Raw genomic sequence first — 14,254 nt, 5'->3', positions numbered from 1 at the left:
TCTGAGCTATATATCTTTCTTGGAACCAATTTATACTGCTATAAAAAATAATATCCCTGATCCTTGCTATGCGTTCCACACCTAAAAAGAAATATCCATGAATCGAGAACTCCAATTAAATACAAATAAAATTATAAATAAATAAATGTTCAAAGAAATGTTCCAGAGAGCAAATCACAAGAGTTGAAATTTAAAATCGTTGCCGATTTTGTGATTGTGATCGGACATCTATATAACAAATAAGTTGTTCATAACTAATGACGAGTCATTGCTATAAAATCCTAACAATTATGGTTGCTACAAACATGCCCCTTCTTTTATTTTTTATGCATTAATATGTTATAATTATAATTATAAATAATTATAATATGTTATATTACTTACGGTTGAGTTCGAGTTCAGCGGTGGTATAATCACGTAGTAAGAGACTAACAACTTTAATTATCTTCTGCTTCAGCTGCTGAAATTGATTTTTTGCTCGTCTGATCTTGTTAACGCATTTGATATATTTGGCCGTTTGTCTCTCAAAGTGTTTGTTTTTAATAAACACACGTTTCAACTTCGACTTTAACATGCGATTAAATAGATTCTTCAAGTGCTCATAGTATGCCATAAAATCACCAACCCTGTCTTCAATTTTGTGCAGCATTGCAAGCTTAATAGGACTACTGCGTATTCTGTAGTACGAGCAGTAAATTTTGGCTGCAAGGAATAAAGCGCGTACAGCTAAACAGTGACAGTATTTCCACCTTGAGGCTTGCATTTGGTAACAATTGAGTTGGAACTCTCTCTGGCAATAGCAGGTCATTGTATCTGTAAGATTGAGAAAAGAAAAAACTTGTTAGTATTTGTTATAAGGAATAGGCAATTTCCAAATACCAGAAAACGTTTAAAATTCCTTAGAAAAAGAGTTTCATTGCTGAAAACAGACTACATTTTACCACTAAAGCGAATTTAATAGCTTATAAAGTGTAATTTAATTGACATTTAGTACGACATCCATATTGTATCAGTTCCAAGAAGATTAGCGAGTTTTCATCAATTAATTTGAAAGCAATGACAGTTAACCTGAACAATTTGAATCCACTAATAAATATAATCAAAATTTCATTGCTTTTTTCAGTTTGTATGTAACTACGGCTTGAAAGAATACGAATAGATAAGAAGAACGTATGATTTGTTTTCCATTTCACAGAATCTGTGCATTGACTTTTTCTAGTAGCTAGTAGTTTAGATTTAAAAATCTGTCAAAATTATTGTTGATGGTTTGAATGAGCTAATTGAATTGCTTTAGGCATTTAGAATTGGTCCAATCCTTCGTATACCGTTTTTAATCGATGTTTTAGTTTTGGATCGTATAAAGGATATTGGATAAGAGTCACTTTCGAATTTGTTCGCTGTTTTTTTTTTGGACATCGAATTCATGAAGATAAACTATACAGCTATGGATTTTGTGAATATACACTTCTGGTTGAAAAACAGTGGGAGCAGTACTATAGGTAATGTCTATCGATGTCAACGGAAATCAAGCAGATAAATACTTGAGTATCACGTAACTTGTCCAATAATTCGAAAAAGCTTTCATTGAGTTTAAAATGCAGCATTAAGTATTTGTGTCTAATTCAATATAATTTATTTTGTCGGCATATCAAGTTCAAGTTCGGGCGATAAAGGAAGTTTATTCTAGATCTAACCGTAGTAGTAAGGTGATTTTCTGTGGACACTGTTTTAAATATATAATTTTTTATTATCACTGATAAAAACGGAAGATATTAGGAGAAATGAAACAAAATCATATTAGCCTGTCTTTATTCATTGGCAAACTGAAAGCTCATACAAATACAAATAAAGAAGATTGAGAGTAACGACAGATTGGACATATACTTCGAAAATGAAATAAAGAAAGAACTACATAAATGTGATTGTGAAACACTCTAGACGAAGAAGATTGAGGCTATGCTGGAAACAACGATACTGAAGAACAGCAATCCACAACACTCACTGATACACTGATAACCGAGACATATTGGAATAGCCTTCCTCTGCTCGACCATATTCTGCATACAAGCGATAATAGTACTTGTATTCATAAGTATACTAATGAAGTATTTACAATTATATGACAGGTACAGAATTTAGACGTAAAAAATAAGTTTTTTATAATAGGAACAATGGATTGAAATGCAGGCTGCAAGCAAGTAAAAATATTTAGCTTATGGAACAACATAAAACTAATGTTATATTTAACATTAATGTGAAAAATAAATTTAATTAGAAAGTGTTGGGGACACATTATATAGACTTTATGTATTTTAGACATTTTTGGGAGCTGCAAATTATTTAAATAAATGTGAACTTGTGTAAGTCTTGCATGTGTTCCTCATGTTTTCGAGTTGCGAATTTAATTTAAAATTCCATGCCACATATTGCTTTTCGATTTATGCATGGAGTGCAAGACGCACGTCTATTTATAGTCGATATAGAAAAATACATAGGGTTAGAGTAACATACAGAAAAAATATTAAATTTGGCAATAAAAAGCAAAAAAATTCAATTACTAAATGCAAATCAATGATGCTGCGGCATGTTGGCGCCTAAAAGCCGAAAAAACTGTTCCTATTACACTCATGTGTGTACATCCAAGGCGGAAGAATAACTCCTTAGGCGTGAGCCCAAGCAATAGAGCAACTAAACATACTTATGCCAAATGTACAGTGCAGTGTGGGGACTGTTGTGGGGTATAGAAATATGCCACAAGCATCTGTTTCAGACACCAACAAATGAAAATTTGGCAACAAATACTTTCAAAAAAAGTCTGACTCTTCTCTTTCGATCCCGTTTTTTTAGATATATGTTCGCGTTTTAAAAAAATATTCAAAGTTCAAAGTTGGCATATGCACGATGTGCTGAGAAGGGGACATACTGTTGTATATACAATATTTTCCCTCTTTATTTGGGAAAAACATACAAGCAAATTGTGAGTGCGAATTGCAAACAAAATAAATAAATAAGTTTGATTTAATGGCAGAATATTGCAGTGAGAATGTGTACAAATATGGAAAACGCTGGAGGCCAATCTGTTAGAATTGGAACTGGGATTGGGATAGGGATAGGGATAGGGGTGTGCAATAAATATTATCAGTTTTAATAATGGTACTTGTAAATTCAATTATCACTGTTTGATGGAAACCGAAAGCACGGGCAACGTTCCATTTGATTTTAAAGGTAATATATAATTAAACTTTGTATTGAAATGAAAAGCTCTTTAAACTAAGACTTCAGGTCAGTCAAAATCAAAATGATTTGAATATAATATTTTCACATCAAATTTATGTTAAATTAGTACTTTGAAGCGTGCATTCTGGGTAAAATTCATCCGGAATAATTAGAATAAGTGCAAAAAATTATCAACCAATTAAAACTTATCTTGTTACCTTCAAAGTCAATCTTCTAGATTGCTACAAAATTAATCCAAGGCTTGACTCAATTCTCAACATATCTTTCGTGTGCTGATTGGGTTACGCTCTTCGATTTCTCGAGAGAAGTTTGTTTTTATATATATAATAAACTACAAATGTCTTTTTCGAAGTTGGGATTGTAGGAGTTGAAAAAAGTTATACAATAATCACAAGTCAGGTGATCACATTCGGCTACTCAATGTAACTCTTAGTTTTCATATGATATGCCTTGGGGTCAGAAGTTCTCTTACGTCAACCTTTTGATCTAGCGTTATTATTTTAATGTTATATATATAACTGCTTTAACTGCTAGTATGGCCGTAACAAATATCTTCCACTCGGTACGATTGTTGGCTAGTAGCTTTAACTCTCCTCAGCTTTTTCGCATATATGACATTTCCTAGCAATTTGCCCTCTCTAAGTGTATGCAAGTCTGCCCTTTCTTCTGCTACCCATCGGGTTTCACTCAATCGCCGTTCTTGCAACGGGACCCAGTCCCATTTGCGTTTTTTGATTTCTGTTCTTATAGGTGTTTGTTGAGTTAAATATCATAGACGTTTATTTGAAATTGTATTTGACCAAAATACTTTAACAATTTTGCGTAATGATTGATTTACGAAAATTTGTAGTGCATTGATGCCGTTTGCCGCAGCAATCCAAGATTGATATCCATATAGACGGCAAGATTTTATGATGGATTTAAATATTCGTATTATGGTTCGGTGGGATAACTGAGATGATCTCCAGATTTTATTTAAGCAATCAAACGCTTGTTTTGCCTTCTCGATGTCAGCACTGCATCCACCGTTTGTTGATATAATGCTTCTAAGGTAGCCGAAGGACTCCACATGCTCAAGACAGCAGTTGTTTATAATAAAAGTAATAACAACGGCGACATTACGCAATCCTGTCGAACGTCGGTTTTTATGAGAATTTTATCGCTTAGATATCCATCGTGCAGTACCCGGCAACTTGTGTGGGCGAAATCCAGCTTGTTCTCTACGCAACGTTGCTGCTAATGCTGTTTAAAATCTGTTGGTGATGACATGCGCTATTATTTTGTTAATCATGTTCAGCAGAGTAATGCCTCGCCAATTAGTTCCTTCTGTGATATCGCCCTTTTTTGGAAGCTTTATGATAATACCCTCTTTGACTTCGGATGAAAGGTTCTCTGTCTGCCAAAAAAAAGTTCTATTAACGGGTGGATAATCTTTGCGCTTATATGTGGGTCAGTTTTCAGTAGATCCGCTGCATAATCATCGGACCCTGGTGCTTTGCCGTGCTTTAGTGTTTTTTGCAATTATTTTCTCTGCGATGCCAGGGCAGGAGGTGGAAATGTTGCTATTTTAAAAATGTCTGTCGCAGTCGCAGTGACATTGAACCTTGGAACGCTCATTTCTTATCATATTACTATAAAATTGGGACCGGAGATCCATTTAATGTAATGTTCTTTAATGTAATGTTCTTTTTTTTAATACTAAATCGCCTAAAAAACTTAAAGTTTTTAAAATTCCACCTCGTCATCAAAGGCTAAAAAAAAATTTTTCATTTTTATTTTTATTACTTGATTTGTTGCTATTTTGGCCATTTATCATCAGAAAAATGCTCTAAAGCAAGAAAAGTAAAATAATCACATTGAATATAAAATAAAAAGAATTATTTTAGTACAAAGCAAAATAAATGTCCTTAGGATATGACAGCACACCTTTTTTTGCGCAAATAAAATTTAAAGAACTTTTTAATATATTTCGGCTCCTTTCAGCTCAAGCAAATGATGCGTTGCAAAAGTCCTAGGCAACCACGAAACGCAGCATAGGCGGTTATCTGGTCATAAATAAACGAAAAAAGTGAATTTACAAAGTCCTTAGTGTGCAAACATGGAAGCACAGATATTTCGGTGAGACCACGACGGCTTCAGAAATTTCAGTATTAAAACGATTATTTTCCTCAATTTCACTTGCTGCTTGAGCGCTATTGTTTAAATAGCTAAGATGCAGCGCCTAGCTGGAATTCTAGTGGAACATTATAATTCTAAGGCAAGTTTTTAATTAAACCAATACCGAATGTCAACATAAATATCGTAACAGACACATTTTTTAAAATAAATTTTGCTTAAAAATTTTTTGAATTGCAGTGAATTATGTTAATGCAAATAACTCATTCAAACGGCCACAATCCGACAAACGTGATTGTAAAACTATTCCTAGTTTTTGCTTAAATATGCTCTTTAAGTCACAACAATCTTATTTTGGAAAGATTGGTATTGTTGATAATGTCACCGAAGCTTAGCATTACCTAAGTATTCCATTAGAAGTTTGTATTCCATCCAACGCGTTTCCGTTAGCGAATCAAATAATACACTTCATTTTGCAATAAGAAAACAAAACCTTTAATGCAATAGGAACTGCGTCGGTTTAAAGTCACAGCATATAAGAAGACAACATTCTATGGGAGACTCAACAAACAGGCTGGTATACACCACACAAACAATAATTATGTCAAAATTGTATTAAATTGAGTACTAATGTCGAGGTTATTAATATTTGACAAACAAACTTCATAGACTTCGTAACTTCACATTAGAAAGACAAATTCGATTTTCTTCTGTTTGAAGGCCAACGAACAGAACTGCCATGCTACCATCTTTACCCCATCAATAACTATCACCAACTGGGCAAATTTTAAGGACTCCTTAAGGCTGGTGGACTTCAACGATCAAATTGAGACTACAGAGGACCTAGACACCAGCATAGAAATTCTTACAAGTAAAATTCTAAAGTCCCTCGAAGCATGTTCCTGAGTCAGGACCAGGAATCCTAAAAATTACTTTCTTCTTCCAAGGCATATTAAAGAAATTATAAGGCGCAGAAACCGTTTCCGAAGATGGGCACATGCAACAGGTGACCCACAAATCAGGCGTGAAGCGAACCGTCTATCCAACTCAGTCAAAACTATGATATCTTCGCACAATAACCAAAAATGGAAAGAATTCATGGGCAGCCTTGAACCCAGGAATAAAAGCTTCTGGGGCCTAAACAAGTATTTTAGAGTCAAGAACAAAATCATAACTCCTCCAATACTTGGTGCTGGAGGGCTAAAATTTACAGACTATGAGAAAGCTGAAGAATTCGCCCACTCCTTGGAACTCCAATTCCAAGTGAACTGTGAGGAAGATGATGACATTGACTACGAGCAAAATGTTGTTGAGCAGGCCAATAGGATCCTGAACTCTAGCAACTCTTCTACTACCCTTTCCACTAATCACTGTGAAATAGCATTAATAATAAGTAATCTCAACAAACGATCTGCCACGGGTTATGATGGTATCGGCAACAACTGTCTTCAAAACCTTCCAGAAAACGTCCTCACCAAAGTAGCGGAAATAACCAATGCAATTTTTAAATTTGGGTACTTCCCTATTTGTTGGAAAAAAGCGAAGGTCATTATGCTTCCTAAACCAAACAAGGACCTGAAGTTCCCACGGAATTGGCGTCCCATCAGCTTGCTTCCTACTCTGGGGAAAGTAGCAGAAAGAGTCATTCTGGCAAAATTGAAAGACCACCTAAGCTCGAATAATATAATCCCTGATGAGCAATTTGGCTTCAGAGACAACCACTCAACGGAATTACAATTGTGTACTTAGACAAAATAGTCTGCAATGTCTCCGATACCATACAGGGTCACATTGACGTGCTTGTTCAGTATTTTAAAAAGTGGAAAATAAAACTGAACGCAGAAAAGACTCGGGCAATTTTTATTACCAGGAAGCGCCGCCAAGCTCCCAGAAAATTAAAGGTAGAAGAACAAGAAATAGAATGGGCCGATACTCTCAAATACCTAGGCATAACCTCTGATAACAAGCACTCCTGGAAAGCACATTTCAAGTCCAAACGAGCTCAAGCTGCCCGAATATTACACTCTCTTCACCCGCTCATCAGCAGCAAAAAGCTCAACATAAAGAATAGAGTTAGCATATTTAAGCAAATTATTAAACCAGGACTACTCTATAGCAGTATAACGTTTTGCCAAGCGCCAAGGTCAACTTTAAAAATTCTTCAAAGAGGGCAATATATTGCCTTAAGAAAACTGGTTAACGCCCCATGGTATGTAAGAGGAGCCGATATCCACAGAGATCTGAGAGTGGATTCAGTTGAAAAATACATTAAAGATCGTGATCTGAAACTGTTCAATACAATTGACAGCCACAATAATCTAACACTCAGTATCCTAAAAATACAGCAAAATTTGATAAACACAGGCAGATACAAAGACATCAGATCCATCATATTCTAAAGCCTCGTAAAGCCCCGTTTTTAGTGTGACTTAAAACTGTCCACAGATAAAATAGAGTAAAGGTGCTGACTCACCAACTCAGACATCTGAATATCAATATCAAATAAATTTTTGATTTAAGTTCTTAATTAAATTTTAATTTAAAATCTAAAAATTTGGATATGGTATTATTTTCAGAAGTAATTTGAAAAAATTAGCTCCGAAGAAATGGAAATAGAAGAATTTCTCAAAACCAGTACGATTAACTTTGAAAATAAAATGAAAATTATAAAAAAAAATATTATGTATAGATAATTGTACAGAAAACTTCTAAAATGCATCAGAAGTATGCAAAACAGATTATAAGAGACATACTTTATGTAACCCTTAGAATTATGGTATCTACTACATAGAAAGACTGAACGTCAATGGGGCGACAAAATAAAACATTATCTTAAATAAGGAATAACATGCAGCGGATTGGATTGAAAAATATGGAGCTTCTTTTGGAGATGGCTGGAAATGGAGATCCTGTTTTATATATTATTAAAAATTTGTATTAATGTATTTTGTGAATGTAAGTGAATTTAAACAAAAAATGTAAATAACATTTAACATCATTAAATATATCATAATATAGGTTCGCAAGCAGTATTAAAACTCAAGATAGGAGAATCGAATTTGAGGGAAGCCTAACAAAAGTTCAGGAACTGGGAAAAAGGGTATTATAAAAAACCAAGAAACAGATATATAAATCTCTCTTCAGCAGAAACGAACCTTATTATAAGTATACAGTAATATAGAATAAAACGATTAAATTTCATTCCAAGAGAGTTTAACTAATAACGCAAATAGTTATTGTTTTGCAAGATTTTCTATAAGAAATATCAAATATATATATGGAAAACATTACAATGAAATAAGGAAATCAATTTGAAGAACAAAAAGTTGCATATAAGAAAGACGAAATTTATTGATTCAGAAAAAAGTAGTAGTGGATTGGTATATTAGACATTTTTATTGGTTTTTTTTATCATTTTAGAGAATACAATCCAAAGAATATATATTAAAATATTTTATGCATATAGCACAGTACACAAAATCTATCTGAATAAATTTATTCATTCATTAATTTTAAAGTAATTATTATTATTATTATATTGTCATAAAATATAGAACATTTTTCTTTAATTTTTAAAACATATTTAGAAGTCTTACCCTCGAATAAAGTTTTTAAAAACAACACTAGAAGTATAATCAAAAATCAAAGAACAGAACTTTCTTCACTTTTTAGACACGAACTAATATAGTACTGATTTAAATTAGGAAATGCAAACGGATTTTATAGACGTATTAAATGGAAAGTACTACCGAAGGTCATATTTGTTAACTTTTACCTGGTATATGTGTTGGTAGAAAAACTTATCGACACAATCCTCCCTTGAAATTTGGCAACGTTGCCAATCATCTTTCGTTCGTCTTTCAATCTATGAAATATATTTTTATCATATCTCATATCTCTACAATTAATAAGATTAAATACTTAATAACAATCATGATTATTAATCACTGGTCGTGTATTAATCTTGACTAATTTGTCCAAAAATCGTGAGGTTGATATTTTATATTATTTATACTTTCAAAACTTTTTAGAAATGATTCAATCGAACATTCTCTGGGATATTATATTTGATATATAGCTTTATATATACAAAAATATTAAGTTATATTTTTTATTTGCTTGCTTAAGCCGATGCTTCGATAATTTCCCAAAAATATGTTATAGATCTCTTGCAACTTTATCTTCAAAGTTATCAATTTGAAGATATAAAACACATGGCTGTGTGATTAGTCTTATTGTTCAGAAATTGCTGAAATTTTTAAGAGATAGTCGGTTAGAATTTGTTTGATAACCAATTTTCATCATTTCTATTTGTGTTATGAAATATACACGTTTTGTTCGGGAAGTATAAGCTCTCCTTCTCCTTTTCCTGGTGTATAAAATGACGGCGCATTCGATTTATTTAATGGTTTGCTACACTTCATTAATATTATTTCATTTTCCATTAGTTCTTCAATAATATATTTATGGTTCATTTTTTGTGGTTATGAAAATCGATAACGTGATTGACTTTAATGCTAATTGATAATAATAAATAAGTTTTTCCCTCAGCTGTTTTTACCATTTGCATTTATCGACATATTTCACAAAGGTTCATTCGCAATTCTCACTATTGTGAATGCACACACATATGTTAACCTAGTGACCTAGTTTTTATTTAAGAATTCACAATTATTCACGAAATATGAGAAAACTACACACAAATAAATATTTGAATTTATAATTTTAAACTGTACATAGTTTTATATACCATATAATGTTTTGTGAGAGCAATTAGATTATGAAATTGATTGAAATCAGTAGCGAGGTGAGTAAAATATTATTATTGTAAATAATTGTTTCTGATGTAATAGTTAACATTAAGTAATTTCAATAACAAAATTGTTTAGTTTTTGTAGCATATAAAATACTGACTACTTTATCAGTATTCAAGTTTTGTCGTAATTGTGAACAATGTAATTCAGTTCATCAATATTCGAAAGAGTATATATTAACCATAAGTGAAAACTGAACTCAAAAACTTGTAGTGAGTGAATAGAGAGAGTATTAATATTATCTAACAAAATAGCTTTACATCAATTTATTTTAGTGAATATGTCAAAATTAAAAAAAGTTTGTTGAAAGTCCTAATATATTCTGAGTCTTTATTTAAATTGCATTGAACTGAATTAAAAAAGAAATTTAAAATGCAGTATAAACTATATCTTTGATGATCAGTAGCTTGTATGTTGATGGTCAAAAAAATTTACTAAATGATTTGATATTATTATCGAGGCTGGCATTGAACAATTCTTTAACCAAAGAGATCTCTTCTGGCCTCTTCCATCAAATTAAAGGTTTGAAATATATCTTTAAGATCTTCTGTTGTAAAATAAAAAAAATCGTTTTAGGAAAAAATTTCAGAGATTTTTTTTACGAAATATGCACCCATGAGAAATTGCCATATCTCAGGCTCTGGAAATTATTAACCCCTGATTTGCAAAAAACAAAAAATAAATAAATTAACTCAAAATAATATACTTTTCTCCAAGTGTACACAAAAAATATTCATAAATAAATTTTTGATTTAAGTTCTTAATTAAATTTTAATTTAAAATCTAAAAATTTGGATATGGTATTATTTTCAGAAGTAATTTGAAAAAATTAGCTCCGAAGAAATGGAAATGGAAGAATTTCTCAAAACCAGTACGATTAACTTTGAAAATAAAATGAAAATTATAATAATAAATATTATGTATAGATAATTGTACAGAAAACTTCTAAAATGCATCAGAAGCATGCAAAACAGATTATAAGAGACATACTTTATGTAACCCTTAGAATTATGGTATCTACTACATAGAAAGACTGAACGTCAATGGGGCGACAAAATAAAACATTATCTTAAATAAGGAATAACATGCAGCGGATTAGATTGAAAAATATGGAGCTTCTTTTGGAGATGGCTGGAAATGGAGATCCTGTTTTATATATTATTAAAAATTTGTATTAATGTATTTTGTGAATGTAAGTGAATTTAAAAAAAAAATGTAAATAACATTTAACATCATTAAATATATCATAATATAGGTTCGCAAGCAGTATTAAAACTCAAGATAGGAGAATCGAATTTGAGGGAAGCCTAACAAAAGTTCAGGAACTGGGAAAAAGGGTATTATAAAAAACCAAGAAACAGATATATAAATCTCTCTTCAGCAGAAACGAACCTTATTATAAGTATACAGTAATATAGAATAAAACGATTAAATTTCATTCCAAGAGAGTTTAACTAATAACGCAAATAGTTATTGTTCTGCAAGATTTTCTATAAGAAATATCAAATATATATATGGAAAACATTACAATGAAATAAGGAAATCAATTTGAAGAACAAAAAGTTGCATATAAGAAAGACGAAATTTATTGATTCAGAAAAAAGTAGTAGTGGATTGGTATATTAGACATTTTTATTGGTTTTTTTTATCATTTTAGAGAATACAATCCAAAGAATATATATTAAAATATTTTATGCATATAGCACAGTACACAAAATCTATCTGAATAAATTTATTCATTCATTAATTTTAAAGTAATTATTATTATTATTATATTGTCATAAAATATAGAACATTTTTCTTTAATTTTTAAAACATATTTAGAAGTCTTACCCTCGAATAAAGTTTTTAAAAACAACACTAGAAGTATAATCAAAAATCAAAGAACAGAACTTTCTTCACTTTTTAGACACGAACTAATATAGTACTGATTTAAATTAGGAAATGCAAACGGATTTTATAGACGTATTAAATGGAAAGTACTACCGAAGGTCATATTTGTTAACTTTTACCTGGTATATGTGTTGGTAGAAAAACTTATCGACACAATCCTCCCTTGAAATTTGGCAACGTTGCCAATCATCTTTCGTTCGTCTTTCAATCTATGAAATATATTTTTATCATATCTCATATCTCTACAATTAATAAGATTAAATACTTAATAACAATCATGATTATTAATCACTGGTCGTGTATTAATCTTGACTAATTTGTCCAAAAATCGTGAGGTTGATATTTTATATTATTTATACTTTCAAAACTTTTTAGAAATGATTCAATCGAACATTCTCTGGGATATTATATTTGATATATAGCTTTATATATACAAAAATATTAAGTTATATTTTTTATTTGCTTGCTTAAGCCGATGCTTCGATAATTTCCCAAAAATATGTTATAGATCTCTTGCAACTTTATCTTCAAAGTTATCAATTTGAAGATATAAAACACATGGCTGTGTGATTAGTCTTATTGTTCAGAAATTGCTGAAATTTTTAAGAGATAGTCGGTTAGAATTTGTTTGATAACCAATTTTCATCATTTCTATTTGTGTTATGAAATATACACGTTTTGTTCGGGAAGTATAAGCTCTCCTTCTCCTTTTCCTGGTGTATAAAATGACGGCGCATTCGATTTATTTAATGGTTTGCTACACTTCATTAATATTATTTCATTTTCCATTAGTTCTTCAATAATATATTTATGGTTCATTTTTTGTGGTTATGAAAATCGATAACGTGATTGACTTTAATGCTAATTGATAATAATAAATAAGTTTTTCCCTCAGCTGTTTTTACCATTTGCATTTATCGACATATTTCACAAAGGTTCATTCGCAATTCTCACTATTGTGAATGCACACACATATGTTAACCTAGTGACCTAGTTTTTATTTAAGAATTCACAATTATTCACGAAATATGAGAAAACTACACACAAATAAATATTTGAATTTATAATTTTAAACTGTACATAGTTTTATATACCATATTATGTTTTGTGAGAGCAATTAGATTATGAAATTGATTGAAATCAGTAGCGAGGTGAGTAAAATATTATTATTGTAAATAATTGTTTCTGATGTAATAGTTAACATTAAGTAATTTCAATAACAAAATTGTTTAGTTTTTGTAGCATATAAAATACTGACTACTTTATCAGTATTCAAGTTTTGTCGTAATTGTGAACAATGTAATTCAGTTCATCAATATTCGAAAGAGTATATATTAACCATAAGTGAAAACTGAACTCAAAAACTTGTAGTGAGTGAATAGAGAGAGTATTAATATTATCTAACAAAATAGCTTTACATCAATTTATTTTAGTGAATATGTCAAAATTAAAAAAAGTTTGTTGAAAGTCCTAATATATTCTGAGTCTTTATTTAAATTGCATTGAACTGAATTAAAAAAGAAATTTAAAATGCAGTATAAACTATATCTTTGATGATCAGTAGCTTGTATGTTGATGGTCAAAAAAATTTACTAAATGATTTGATATTATTATCGAGGCTGGCATTGAACAATTCTTTAACCAAAGAGATCTCTTATGGCCTCTTCCATCAAATTAAAGGTTTGAAATATATCTTTAAGATCTTCTTTTGTAAAATAAAAAAAATCGTTTTAGGAAAAAATTTCAGATTTTTTTTTTACGAAATATGCACCCATGAGAAATTGCCATATCTCAGGCTCTGGAAATGATTAACCCCTGATTTGCAAAAAACAAAAAATAAATAAATTAACTCAAAATAATATACTTTTCTCCAAGTGTACACAAAAAATATTCATAAATAAATTTTTGATTTAAGTTCTTAATTAAATTTTAATTTAAAATCTAAAAATTTGGATATGGTATTATTTTCAGAAGTAATTTGAAAAAATTAGCTCCGAAGAAATGGAAATGGAAGAATTTCTCAAAACCAGTACGATTAACTTTGAAAATAAAATGAAAATTATAATAATAAATATTATGTATAGATAATTGTACAGAAAACTTCTAAAATGCATCAGAAGCATGCAAAACAGATTATAAGAGACATACTTTATGTAACCCTTAGAATTATGGTATCTACTACATAGAAAGACTGA

Source organism: Teleopsis dalmanni, chromosome X (assembly GCF_002237135.1).
Source record: "Teleopsis dalmanni isolate 2A chromosome X, ASM223713v2, whole genome shotgun sequence".
NCBI lineage: Eukaryota > Metazoa > Arthropoda > Insecta > Diptera > Diopsidae > Teleopsis > Teleopsis dalmanni.
The sequence above is the reverse complement of the archived record's forward strand: the minus strand, read 5'-3'. Positions refer to the sequence as shown.